This window comes from Gallinula chloropus (assembly GCF_964237585.1).
Source record: "Gallinula chloropus genome assembly, chromosome: 7".
Taxonomy (NCBI): Eukaryota; Metazoa; Chordata; class Aves; order Gruiformes; family Rallidae; genus Gallinula; species Gallinula chloropus.
The window spans coordinates 4,680,980-4,695,319 of record NC_140092.1 but is presented as its reverse complement, the minus strand read 5'-3'; positions in this window follow the sequence as shown (position 1 = coordinate 4,695,319).

Below are 14,340 nucleotides of genomic sequence, written 5' to 3'. Positions count from 1 at the left end.
TGCTCAAACATACTGTTAACTTCTTATGACTCACATGCTGTGTGTGTATTGTTTTATTTTCTTTTCTTGTGTTAGATTTGTTAAGATTGTTTAGTCTGAAGAAAACAGGATGTTGGACAGATCTGGACAAACTTTACAAGAAATTGCAGCTCCCTAAAATAACACACAGTAAATCATTATGTGCTGAAACAGGAATCACCTAGTGACAGTAGTTCCATTTATCAAGACTCTCCCAAACAGATCGTTCCCCTTTCCTCTACTACAACCATCCTCAGGAGAATTAGTTATATAATTATAGCATTTTGTTCTTATGTTTGTTAATGTGCCCTTGAATTGATACTGATGGCTTTTCTTTTCAGAGCAATGCAAGGAAAAGGCTGCTTTTGCTGACAAATTAAACGTGGGATTTATGTTCAGGGTCAGTGTTGCAGCGGTGAGCAGTGAGAACCATGGAAGATTTTTAAGGTGGGCACAAATATGTGTATTTTATTCAAAACCACAGTGTCTACTTCCACCTCCTCATGTGCCATAGGTTAATGTTCATTCTCTGGCCTTCATTTTTGGAAAGAAATTCAGAAATGCTGTTATTTTAAAGGACTGTATGTGGGTTTTTTGTTTCTTGTATTTGTTGATTTGTTTCCACATGGGATCGGAGTGCCTCAAAATCACAGTTTTCCCTCATTTCTCATAGGGATTTATTTTTTCTTTTATCTCTGGTCATTTAGAGCCAATTAAATGTTGCTTTAGTTTATTTCAGCTGTCGGGCACACCTAGAAGCTGGAATTCCTCATGTGTGAAGATGGCCTGGGAACATCGTAGGCGCTGAAAGCTTAGGAAGGCATTTTTTTGTAAGAGTTGCTGTGTCAGCTCTCTGCTGCCGATTTGACAAATCTCTTGTGTAAGGACATTCTCAAAAGGCTGGTTAAGCTAGTTTACAGCTGTTTTGTGCCACTGGAGAGGGCCTAAGGATTTCTGAGCTTAGCTCCAAGTGGACTTGAATGTAAACACATGCAGTGCTCTTCCCTGCACTTCCTCTCCCCATTTCTACACATGTTGATGAATACTGAACATATCTTAAAACACACACACCCCACAATATTTCAGTAATACAGAAATGTAAAATGATAGCTCTGAATGCTTTCTCAAGTGCTCCCCATGCAGAGTTCCCCTTTTTATCACTTACAGCCTGGTGGTGAGAGTGACTTCCTGTGCTGGTGAATATCCTTTATAATCTATCTCACAGTCCCCAGCTGAGGAAACCTTTAATTGTCAATTTAAATATGAGTGATGCAAGGTTTTAGAAAAAAATGTGTACAGATGCAATTGTGCTTAAAAAGGAAAGATGAATTTGCAGAACCTGTGTCTCCTTGTGCAGTTGGTCAGGCCATCCTATACAAGAGAAATGCTTTTTCAAAGCCATGGCTTGCTGGCTATCTACACTGTCCCATTTCATTGCAGAAAATGATGGCTATCTTGGGCAGTGTATTAAAAGAGAATGATGTTCTGAGCGTTGTTCCTTTTATGGGACTAATTGATATCATTGGTAGTTCTCAAACTCATAAAAATCTGCTGTATCAGAACTCAATGTGTATACGCAGGGATAGAAAACTTAACATGAGATGTTATCAATGCTGTAAACAATCAAAAAGTGGGAACAAGTTGTCACTAGGTGCCCAAGTATAAAATTTAAATCCTCACAATTTCTGCTGGGTTTTTAGACCTGTAAGGACACGTGTTTCCCAAAGGGCAAGTCTATAAACACAAAAGTCCTGACTGCCAGGCTAGGATCTGACCTTGGCTAGTGAGACTGGTTGTCAACAGACCTCTTTGTATTGTGTGCCGCAGCAGAAACTGGAATAGTGGTAGCAGTGTGATGTGAGATATCTTCAGCCACCTTCTGCCACTGCAATATAAATTGGATATCTCAGCCTCATAAAGCATGTGAGGGGCTTGGTAGTACAGCAAACAGAATGCAACACTGGCTGGACAATTTCACTAACCATCCTCATGCACATGTGGAAAGAGTTTGTGTTTCTTACCAGGAGAAGTGTATGCCAGGAGATGAAGTGTTTTGCAGTGTTCAGCAGTGGTGGGTGGTTCAAGATGGGCTGTCTGGAATGGTCCTCTGGCAGGGTCTTACCCCTCCTAGGTCAAGGCAAAATAAGCTGCCCTGTTCACCATGTAGCCTGTCAGCTTGGACATCAAAGGAGGGAGAATTGCATAAATGAGTCAGAGGCTTGCAAAGGAGCAAGGTGAGCAGAAGAGGCATTTCAATGTTCCAGCTAAACCTTTCTGAGCTTCTGTGAGTATTTTCAGCAATCCACTGAGTCATCTAGTCAGAGACATCCAGCATTTCATCTGCCTCAGTGCAAACAAGTGAGAGGTGGCGTTGTGAATCTGGCTTCAGAGATTTCAGTGGCATTACCTCAGGGTAGGATGGGAGCAGCGCAGGAGTGAAGGGATCACAGGTTGCAATATGCAGCCATGTGGTTTTGGTAGGCATGGCATGGCAACACATGTCAGTGTGCCATGTTTGAACTACGTGCAGAATCATATTAAAAGGTTTCCATATTAATAGACAATCACAGGCTGCAGAAACCCAGCATGGAAACTCAGGCTCTCATAGTTTCATTGCTCAAGAAAAGATGCCCATTTTAAATAAAACCTTGTTTATTGTAGCAGATAGCTAGACAGCTAGTAATGTTTTGTATGCTTAGCAATGGCCAAAATGTTCTAGCTGGGTGCAGCTTGGGCACTGAATCTCATTCAAATTTGTCCTTCTCTGCTTATATCATCCATGTACTCTCGAGACATTCATAGACACATGGAGATGAGTATTCTGACTGTTTACCTGCTTGTTTCACCAAGTCCTTTTATTTATCATGCATGTCAATGTGTTTGTTCCTCCAAACAGAATCCATGGTACATTTTCTTCTGCATGTTCTTCTCTTAAAAATGCCCCTTTTGTGCTTTTTGAAACAGCTGGTCTTGCACACTATCTGTACAAAGAAGCTCATCTGATTGATGGATGTGAAGTGAGTATGGGGTGAAAAATTCTTGCCAACGTGCTGCATTTAATCCATGCTAATTTTTTACTGTTCTGGAGTGTGTTCAGAACATAGAAGAAGACAACTGAGAAGCAGTGGAGTTTTGCAGTTAGCATGGTTACTCCAGCAGAGTCTCGTTTTTAACACATCTCTCTGAAGTAGGTATCCTGCAACAGTCCCTCACATATCTGTTTCTTAGGTGCATTTACCAGAACCTCAGCCTTTGGGAAAAGAAGAGATTCACCTGTAAAAGGCTACCTAAAGATCACAGAATTTCAACTGTAAAATCCATAAACAAGCATTTAACAGTACAATAAACTTCCAACCTTGTTGAAACAGTAAGGTTTTACCAGTAAGGTTACACCTGAGCCCAAAGAGAAACCAAAAAAGGCTCAGTCTGGGTAAGGTGGCTTAGTCTCTGAGGCCTGTGAGTCCTCAGAGCAGCGCAGTGCTCAGTGAACAGCACTCCTGTTATACCAGCTGAAATGTTGGAGAACTTTTTTTGGGGTTTTGTGTTCAAACACAGTTGCAGCACTTGTAGAAAGACTAAAGTTACTAAACAACATTTCTTTTTTACATTTACTAATGTAAAGGTCAACTGGCACATGCCATTGATTTCTTTACCTTTTTTTCCCCTCAGATGCTGTAGTTAAACAAGCTCTACAAACAAATTTATTTCAGGTGATTCATTGTATGCTTGCGGCAGCACAGTAGAGTTTAATTTTGAGTGCAATCAATAGGCCTCCATATTTCCAAAACAATGCACAGCTAAAATAACTTTGATAGGTACAGAGTGGGACTCAGGGTCACTGACATTTTCAGTCAATCATTTTTTTAAAAAAACAACAAACAATGTGTTTTAAATAAACTACAAAGTCATTGTTCTTGTGGTATAAAGGTAACTACTTCAGAAGTAAAAAACAGGCAGGAAAACAAACACTCTGCCCTCACCTCCATAGCAAAAAGGGATGTCTCAATAATGATTAATTTTTTTGTGGAGGAAGTAATAATCAGCAGTATAAACCAGCAAAGGATGATGGCCAAAATCTCTTTTGGTATGTCTTGCAAACACTCTACTCATTTCCCTCCTGTTTTAGTTCAGCTAGATAGGAATTTTTCCCTAGTAACCAAAGTTATTCAATGGTCAATCAACTCTGTAAATTCTACAGACTGTTCCTTAGAAAATAACATATAGATACAAGTATTTTATCTTCTGCTTGAAGGAAGTTGATATAATATGGGTATTTTATCTTCTTCTTTGATCTTCTACTGGCTGCAAACCAGAGCTCCCTTTTTATAGAAATTGGTTTAAAGGGGAAAGGTGAACAACTTCTGAATATACTGCTGAAAATATTTAGGGATTCATGGAAGTTTGATCTAATTTAAAAGTTGGCTTTGCTTTACGTTAGAAGTTAGACCAGATGATCTCCAAAGATCCCTTCTAGCTTAAATTATTTTATGATTCTGAATTATGCTCTTCAGCTGAAGATCCCAAAGGTGATATCAAGAAGAGACTGAGTACAGTATTTAAAAGTTAATCTTACTTCTCAAGATATTCTTTAAAAGACAGTAGCTGACCCTTTATTTGCATAGGAAAAGGGACATAATTCCAAGTCTTTTTTACACATGAAGAAAGGGAAGTTGGTTTCAATCTAATAAAAATATTGGAAAACCTCCCCCTCTACTCAACTCTCTTGAGAACCCCAGCTGAAGTATCTGGTCCAGCTCTGGAGCCCCCAACATAAGAATGACATGGACCGCTTGGAGTGAGTCCAGAGGAGGACACAAAGATGATCAGAGGGGCTGTAGCACTTCTGCTATGAAGACAGGCTGAGAGAGTTGTGCTTGTTCAGCCTGGAGAAGAGAAGGCTCTGGGAACACCTTATAGCAGCCTGCCAGTACCTGAAGGGGCTACAGGAAAGATGGGGAAGGGCAGTTTACAAGGGACTGTAGTGACAGATCAAATGGTAATGATTTCAAGCCAAAAGAGGGGAAATGTAGATTAGGAAGAAATTCTTTCCTGTGAGAGTGGTGAGGCACTGGAATAAGGTGCCCAGAGAACCTGTGCATCCTCTAAGTAAGGGAGAGACAGGTTGGATGGGGCTTTGAGCAACCTGGGCTAGTGGAGGGCGTCCCTGCCCAGGGCAGGGGGTTGGAACAAAATGATCTTTCGGGTTCCTTCCAACCCAAACCATTCTGTGATTCTCTGGTTCTATGCAGAATACACCTGTAAACTCTCATTTTGCTTTAATACCATGGACTTCCCTTGCCATATATATTTTAATATAGGAAATATCAACAATTTTCACTGTTTGTTAGTCTCATGGGGAACACTACAGAGGGCTTTCTTCCAGATCTCATCACCTCCTGCGAGTTTTGTGACTTCAAATATGAAATGTTTCTTGTCATAAATTGACAGTTCTTGTTCTACCCTAATCCCATGAGGCTCTTCTAAAGAAAAAGGAAATGTAACAATCAAATTGCATGATAGGAAGTGACAGGTTGATTTGTAGCATTTAAGAGACGGCTGCTATTATTGTTAGACAATTTGATAGACTGGAAAAATGTAATTCTCTATTCTACAAACCCTTTAGTGCAGTTTCAGTAACTGAGTTGTATTTCACTTATATTTTATTCATTGGGAATTTTGTCCCTCCTTCCAGGAAAATAAAAAATATGTCAGAACATTTTTGTACATCTTTCTTAGAACCCTCCAAATTTTAATTCTGTGTTGCTATTCAGTCAAATATGTGGGGAAGCCCTGTTTTAGATATAATGTTAAGTAGTGTATACTTATTTTACTGTCTTCTCAAAAGCATGTGCTTGTGTCACACCTTTCCCATTATCAAGTATTTGGTCACCCTGAGTCTGGGTAAGTACCTGAACAGCGTCTCCTTAGCATATTCTGCAGATAACTAGGTGAAGAATTCCTGGGTTGAATTACTGAAATTTCTGAATATTTTTTTCTTTTTTTTTCTCCCCAATTCATAGGAAACACCCTTACAATTTTTAGCACTTGGAGACAACAGATGGCATGGAAACTACTACCAGATTTCCATGATTTGGGAACTGACCTGCTGCCTGCTGTGGGGTAAGACACAGGAAAAAAGAAGATATAGGCCATTGAACACATGTAACATCCTTCTAGATTTCCCTAAAAACCTCTTTGAATCTATTTAAAAGCTGACATAAGTTACACATGATGTGTGAATCAGCCCAAGACAATCATGGATGCCACCTCCACTACACCAAAGTCAATAAAGAAAACAAATTAGGAATAAAGAACCACCTGGTTTTATGTGCTGTTCATGTCTTTCCTCAGAAATGAAAGTTATTAATATAGAGTAAAATGAACTCAGTATTGTCGACATCTCTTTTCATTGCAGTAGAAGTCTAGAGTTTTTTACAGTTTACATATACTTAATTTAATCACTCACATTGGGCTAGTCCTGAATGCAGTTTCCATTAAAATATAAGTGGTTTATCCTCATTGGCTATGTACAGACAACTTAATTGTGACCAAGAGTCAACAAGGTGCATAGCTGGTCCTCTAGCTTCTCTGCTTTTCTAATACTGCCTTATTCTGACCCTTTTGGAATACACTGAACTGCATTAAAAGCAATGTGGGCAGTCAATTCTCAGGTTTCAATTTCACTTCAAAAAAACAAGCAACAAATGTCACAAGATCTAACAAATAGAGGGAACAACCTTTTAGCCATTTTTAATCCAATAGAGGACTTTGGATCACCACATAACTAAAACGGTAAAGGATGACTGAAGTTTCATTTTCCAAATCAATCATTTTCCTTTATAGGTTAAAAAAGACAAGCTCTTGTCTCATTGATAAATGGCCACGCATCACCCAGAACTTATAACATTTCCCAATGTACAATTAATCTTCTTGTACTGAATGTATTTACTCTAATAGACAGCAAAAGAGAAAGAAACAGGACCTGGGAACAGAAAAATAGAAAATGCTATCATTTGAAGAAAGGGCACAGTCCTGCAAAGTACAGCATCGTCCAAAAAGTAACATGCTGCCACATTCTCAGTGACATGAAAAACAGCAATCAAAAGGGCATTGTGAAATAGATTTTCCCACATTTCTTCAAATGAATTAAACTCATATTCCGCATCAATTTTCAGTCTGTAGAAACTGTTGTCACCAATAACTACACAAAAACAACGAAGAGCTGAGCCCAAAATCCATATGCAATGTATGTGCACATTATCTCTCGGCTTATGACCTGGAGAGACAGCATGATTTGAGAAAGAAACCCCCTAAGAAAGGGCATCTATTGTCAGCAGGCCAATTATTACCAGCAGCTGGCTTAGATGTCATAACTAGCTCGCTGCTTTGACTGTACAGCATGTCTGGGAACACTGGAGAGTAGGTGGCTTGAATTTCTCCTGAATCCATTGTAGATAGAACAGTCAGAACTAAGCCACAGCTAGCTGAATGTGGCTCTTCATCTCTTGCCATCCACAGACAGCCTGCAGGAAAGCTGAGAAGTGCATTCACTTCTCCTAAGTGCTAATTACATTTCTCAGTTGCAAAGCAAATGTCTCGCAAAACCCAAATAAACTCACGAGTGATACTTTCCAAATGCGTAGCATAAATGTCCAGTAAATCAGGAAACTTTTGGATATATTTGCAAGGTTTGCCTGTGAAAAAATGCTTCATTATTCAACAGCTGTGGCTGTAAACTCTGCCATCATTTTGCTATGACGTATGGTTCTCTAAGCCATTAACGCTGAGTGGAGCAATCACAATGAAGGCAAATGGTTAGACACACACATGAGAGAAACAGCATGACAATAGCCCCAGTTAAAAGATGACCCTGGAGATATTTTGCAATCATTTTTTGCCTGTTGGCCTGGTTGCTTGGTTTTTAATTAGGCTAATAATACAGGTTTGTGGAAGTAGGCCTTGTTTGAAAAGAGCCTCAGCCCACAAGAAATGGTGCTAGTTCCTGGCCAGAGATGTACATATGTCTTGTAGCACTTTCAGTTCTGATCCAGGCATCCTCCAGGAATTTTCATCTGATCTCTAGAGCCAATACCAGAAAAGTGAGGCCAGTGTGTCACGCATAAGCAATATGTGAACTAAAATGATTTCAGAGGTAATTTTTCTAGGAAGAAAAGTGACAGCAGTTAATGTGTAAATGAGCAGAAGAAAAGCTGACCTGACGTAAGAATTCCTGTTTTTTTTCTATTCTGGGCCACAGTCTTGATATCATCTATTATTCCCCTCAAATATCTCAGTTTCCACTTGAGTAACACAGTCTAATGACAATGTATTTTATTGTCACTGCAGAAAATTTTGTGAAGAATGAAGTTTTAAGAGGAAAGATTTCCATGAAGACTTTCTAATTGTTGGGGTCTGGAAATGACAAATCTGTTTTAAACTCTGTAAGTCCCTATCAGCTGCATGACAGGAGTGTTTTTTTGAGAAAGAAGGTTTAAATGGGTAAAACTGAGTTTCCCTCTCATGTCTGTCCCTCTGCTGATAGTTCAGACAGGATACAGTGAAGTTGCCACTGCATTACCCACTTAAATGGAAGAGGAGTATTCCCTTAACTGGGGTAATTAGTGCAGTAAGTAAAGGAAGACTGGAAAGGCGAAATGAGACTGGATGATTACAGTGTTACCCCTAGCCCTCCTGGGCCTGAATCTGTTTTCATTTCAGGATGATAAAATACCACCTCAGCTCTTCAGGGGCAGAGCATAGCCAAAATATTCAAACACACACCAAAAAAAAAGAGGAAACAAACAAAAAAAAAGAAACTGTTCAGCATCCAGATATAATAATTTCTGAAGTCTGGAAAGACATGAGGCAAAATTAACTCTAATTTCATAACAGTCCATTGAATCAGTAAAAGCAGAATGATTGAAAAGCATACACGTAACGCCATAATTTCAGCTAATGTTTCCACCCCAAAGTGCCATTTTCAGAGCTAAAACATCAGCCACCCGAGAAACATGGAATTGTTCTTGCACAAGAATATTCTCTAGCTCAGAATAAAACACAACAAACTACCTAATTATATTCAGATCATGGTCTCTCAACAGATGTTACACACAGGATCAATATCAAAGTGTAGTTACCCTGATACCCCACAACTGTAATTATGATCTAAATAAGCAAAAAATAAAATAAAGCAGAAGACCAGATGGATAGTTCTGTAGAAAAGCAATTTCAGATACTGTAACGTGACAATGATGATGAGCCCACTGCACTTAAATAGGTTTTTTGCCAAATATTTGGGCACCCACAGCATATGTTTGAAATAACAATCAGGGATCATAATTACCGCCTGGAAGGCATAGCAGTGTGACACAGTGCTGCACAGCATTCTTGATTAGGATGGATGCTATGTCTTTAAGCAGTTCAAACCCAAAAAGCTAAGGGACTAAAGATTAAATTCTTTAATATTACTCTTCTGCAGCCACATGTCTGTAGTGTGTTTTAACACACATACGACAACAAAATATCTACTGAAACTGCTCTTTGCTAACAGCTCCTGAAATTCATAGAAGACTTCAGTGTTTTGTGGGTTTTTTTTTTGTATTGGAGGCAACTGTATGGATAAGTTGAGACGTAAGCATAAGGAGACAGAGAAAGGCGTCAAATGGGAAATGTTAGACAAAAAAAATGAGGATGAGGACTGATCCAATTGGTTATTGAAAGTCCATTTTCTAGTGAAATTAAAGGTAGGTTTTATAATTGCAATGTAGGCCACAAAATATTTCTCAAAACAGCAGCCCTTTTATTCTGTTTCTTCTGTAGTCTAGCACAATGATCTTTTGAGAATGAACTGTGAGGTCCCCCAGCATGCCTAGCTATGAAGGCTGGACACCGCAAAGGTTGTTGCCTAGTGGTAGATATTTCAAAATACTCCAGAGGATGATGTGCCTTAAACTATCTTCTCATCTTTTCCCACAGCTCCGTGTCTTAAACTTCCCTCCTCTTCCCACAGCTCTCTTTATATTATGATACTTTGCTCTAAACCACTTGTTATGTAATTATAAGAAAATAAGACATTGCAAATGACAACTGTAAGAAAAACTTAATAACATAACCTTAATTTAGAGCTTGAGAATATTTGATACAGGAAAGTGGTCTGAATTCAGAATAGAATAAAAGACTTTTCAATTCCCCCTGCCTCCCCTTGTACAGCACGTGGAGTGAGCCAGGCACCTCCATGCAACCATACCCTGGACTTCAACAGAGTGGAAAAGTCTGTTATTGTCAGGCATTTCAATGTACTCCAAAGCAGCACATGCCTGAAGCCTCACTAACTTTACAAGGTAGACAGCTGCCTTAGGAAACCTTAAATGAATGAGCAAACTTCACTTGTGACCACAGTGTCCACGGTTTCTGTGACTTAGACAAGAGCTTAGTGGTTAAAGCATTTGCTCAGGGATCAGGAAAGTTGAGTCCTATCCCTGCCTTGCTTGATTTGCATAGCACCCTCTAAAAGTGCTCATCAGAGAACCATTATTCCAACTTCCCAAAGACCAAAGGAGTTAGTGCAGTCTAGAAAACAGAAAACAAAAAAAAAATGGGTCAAACCCAGGAGAAGTGCTACTTCAAGGTATGCTTGAGAGCACTATCTTTCGGTAATTGCTCTTGATATAAGTATGCTGCAAACTGCAGTCTTATGTAGAGAGGCCTGGGCTAGCTGTAAATGAGTTCCTCTACCACAAACAGCCTGATCACAACAGCATGGAGCTCTTGGCAGCTCAAGTTGTCCTGCCTTTTGCTGCTAGAAAATAATTTGCTGGAATGTGAAATTGTTATTTTTCATGAGCAGCATTTTCTGTCTAAAAGCCTGACAAGAACACTGATAATGTTTTTCCCCTAGTGTTTTATTTAGCCCTGGTGCAAGCAAATCTAAAATCAAGGGAAATGTAGTTCGTGGCACTTCCTAGTGTGGGGCTGGAGGCAAGGAGGTGTCAGTTCTGGTCCTGGCTGCTCGTATGTCACGGATGACACCCCTTCACACAGGGGTCTGCTGTGTTTTAACTCAACTTTTCTAAGTAGCCTAATGTCAACAATCCCTCAGCTAGACACAAGGTTTCATGCAGAGAGAAAAGTCACTGGGCTGCAGAAGGGAGGCAGAGCCATGCCTAGCACAGCACAGAGCAAGTCTGCTGACACGACGCAGGCATGATGTCCTCCTCCACGTCTGATTACACTGCAGCATTCCTGCTGCTTTAATAAGACTTTTCCTCTTAGAAGAAATAACTAAGTGTCACATTGTGGGGTGGCTTTCTCACAGCTCTCTGCAGTTGAGACTTGTAAATGACTTTTACCAGTGACCTAAATTAAATTCAGAGAGAAACTAATACCCACAACTTCAGAGGCCCCTCTGTGTGTGTACAGCTTCACCTGCACCATCTGGGGCAAGTTGTTTGACTCACTGAACCTAGAAGTGGCAGCGCTGAGATAATTCCCACAAATACACATGTATATGGGTGCCACTCTTTGAATTCAGGACTTTGGCCAACCTCACAGCTTCTTCTTTGCCCTCATCCCTGAATAGCACACAAGATGGAACTTCAAATCAGTCATGTCAAAAACAATTATGTAAAGCAAAGTATTTATTTAAAGGGACAACCATCTATTTAAATAAGATCAGGGTAGAAGAATTGTATATTGTACTTATAACACAACTGGCCTGGAAAACCTCATGAAAAACTATTTTATAGTCAGAAAATTGAAATTTAGGGTTTGTCTTCCCCTGTTCCTCTGATAATTTTGATACCATTCTGAAGTCCTCCCAAATTCCTTTTCAGTGTAGCCTTTTTCACTTGCCCTCTTCTGTTTTCCTCTAGGTCATGTCATGTCTGCAGGTCTCTTCCCTTCCCTTCTGCTTTCCTTTCCCCCTCCACATCTCTTATTCTACCTTACTTTAAAGAGCCTTTTACCTTATTGCCCGTGCCAACCTGTCTCCTAAGGCAGTAAATCAGCACTTGTGGAAGGCGATCTTCCCCTGACTGACTGACTGCTGCTTCTGTAAGTGCCAATTCAGCTCAGCGGGAGGCTGGCGGCCAGATGGCAGCAGCAGGACACGTTTAAAAACTGTGATTCTTCACTGTCCCTCTGGAAAGGGTGGGCTTACAAGACCTGGAGTAGGTGGTTCTGTTTCTGTCCTTGTATTAAAAATTAATGTTGGGCAGATTTGTTTATTTGTACTGTTATCAGTACAGTTTGCCCAAGCCCTGAGTATATGGATTCATAATATGCTTATCAGAGCTAAAAGTAGTTTTCAGCAGAAACTGACACCGTGTGAAATTGTCTGAGCTTTGTATTCTGTCAGAAATTGTGATCTCAGACTGTGGCTAAATAGTGTGAACCTGTGAATAATCTGGAGAGAAACTCAGACTCACCTGTGCTTTGATGTCACGGTTTCGCCAGTGTTTGCCTGGGGATGGAAGGCAAAGCAGCAAGCTGGGATGACGAACCCGGACTTGTTCAGACCCAGGACACCAAAGTGCAACCTGGAGGTTGAGGCTGCGGGCAGGGTGTAGATAAATCCCAGTGGAAAAATCAGCTCCACCATCAGGGCTCTGTTAGGAAACTGCACAGAGGATTAGAAATCTTGCATCCTGCTGACCACATGGAATCTGAGCGTACCCTCTAAAGTGAAAGCACAGTCTGGTACTATTCATATTGGAAAGGATTTAATCAATTGTACCCATGGAGAAAAAGCTGCACTACTCTTGAAATTATTCAGTCATGTTAAACAGGCACTGGAATTCTGTAGGCTCATTAGTTTATTCATAGGAAAGTATTTAAACATTCCAAAAAACACTCCCTAAATTAAGAGTAAATTCTTGGTCCTCTGGTTACTTCTTCCCAGTGCTCTAAGAAGTTGTTAGTGGCATTACCATGAGAAGGAAATTTCTGATCTCAGGTCTACAAATATAAAATCTTCTATAAGATTTTTATAGTGTTACAGTGATACCAATCTCTGTTTTATTCCTTGCATGGAAAAAACTGGAAGACCTTGCAGAACAGAAGTTAATGGATTATTTCAGACTGCAGTAATGAATTAACTCAATCTGCCTTTATCTAGATTTTGCATATTTTTTATTGTTAGAGCTTTCAACAGAGGTGATGATTAAATATTCAAAACAGCATACTGTACTCCAGGCATATTTCAGCCAACAGCTCATGTATGTGGATACTGAGAATTACTCTTTATTCTATTTCCTGCCCACGCTGTTTCCCTGATCTGTTGCTCAATCTGCCTTTGCTGTCTTTTGTTCACAATCTTTTTGCTATTGTAAAAAACTTCCTGGGACTAAGACATAAACTCTGTGGTCCCAAGGCCTCTTTTGAATACCAAATGCACCTTGGCTCCGAGTTTCGGTTGATCAGGCAAGATCCTTCCTGCATCTTTGAGCTCCTGAGGACTCATTTCAGCAGCAGAGAACATGAAATTCTTACCAGAGGTAACTCTGAGGTACTCGGTGATTAGAAAAATATATGATGAGAATAGTGAAAAGAAGATGATGCCATGTGGTGAGGTGATGATTCACCAGGGTCAACAATGCATTCCTTCCTAATCTATGTTATAGAAAAACCAAAGCCCTTTATCTTCACTCACACGAAGGGTAACACTCATATTTTAGCCCAAAGGAAAGAGAAAAAGAATGTGTAGTGCTAGGTCAGTGAAGACAAGATCTAAAGAGGTTTGCCTAACCTTTCTGAAGTTTAAATTGTTTTGACACTAAAAAGAAACAGTTTAAAAGACAAGAAGTCAAGTACATTTTGACCTTTGAAATTTCAAGATGCTATTACCTCTGACTAGCCATCAGCTGCAAATTAAATTCTATTCATTATTTAATAAATCCCTTTTTCCTGTGACTCTTACATGGATGAAAATTATCTTAGTTCTTTGAGCAGCAGGCCTTTCTGTAATGCTGTATTTATTTGTCCTGCATCCTTTGATGTCCATTTAACAATACTGTTACCCTTGCCCTTTGCTCCTTCTGGCCATGTTTTTGTATCACCTCTCTGAAAAACAAAAGTTTCCTGGTACAATCTCTTTGAAGACCTCAGCAGTAGACTCAACTGCAACTTGAGTGTCTGGCATCCAAGAACTGAAGTTGGGCTTTTTAAACCATCTGAGGTTTTATCAGTAGGTGCATAATATCAAGCAAAAGTCATTGTAGAAACACCCTTCAAAATCTGTTTCTGTTCTCATGTGCAGATTTTTAAAATGCATTTCCCCTGTGTTCACTGAATTCAGCTCAGTCAAGAATGCTTTAGTATTTCATG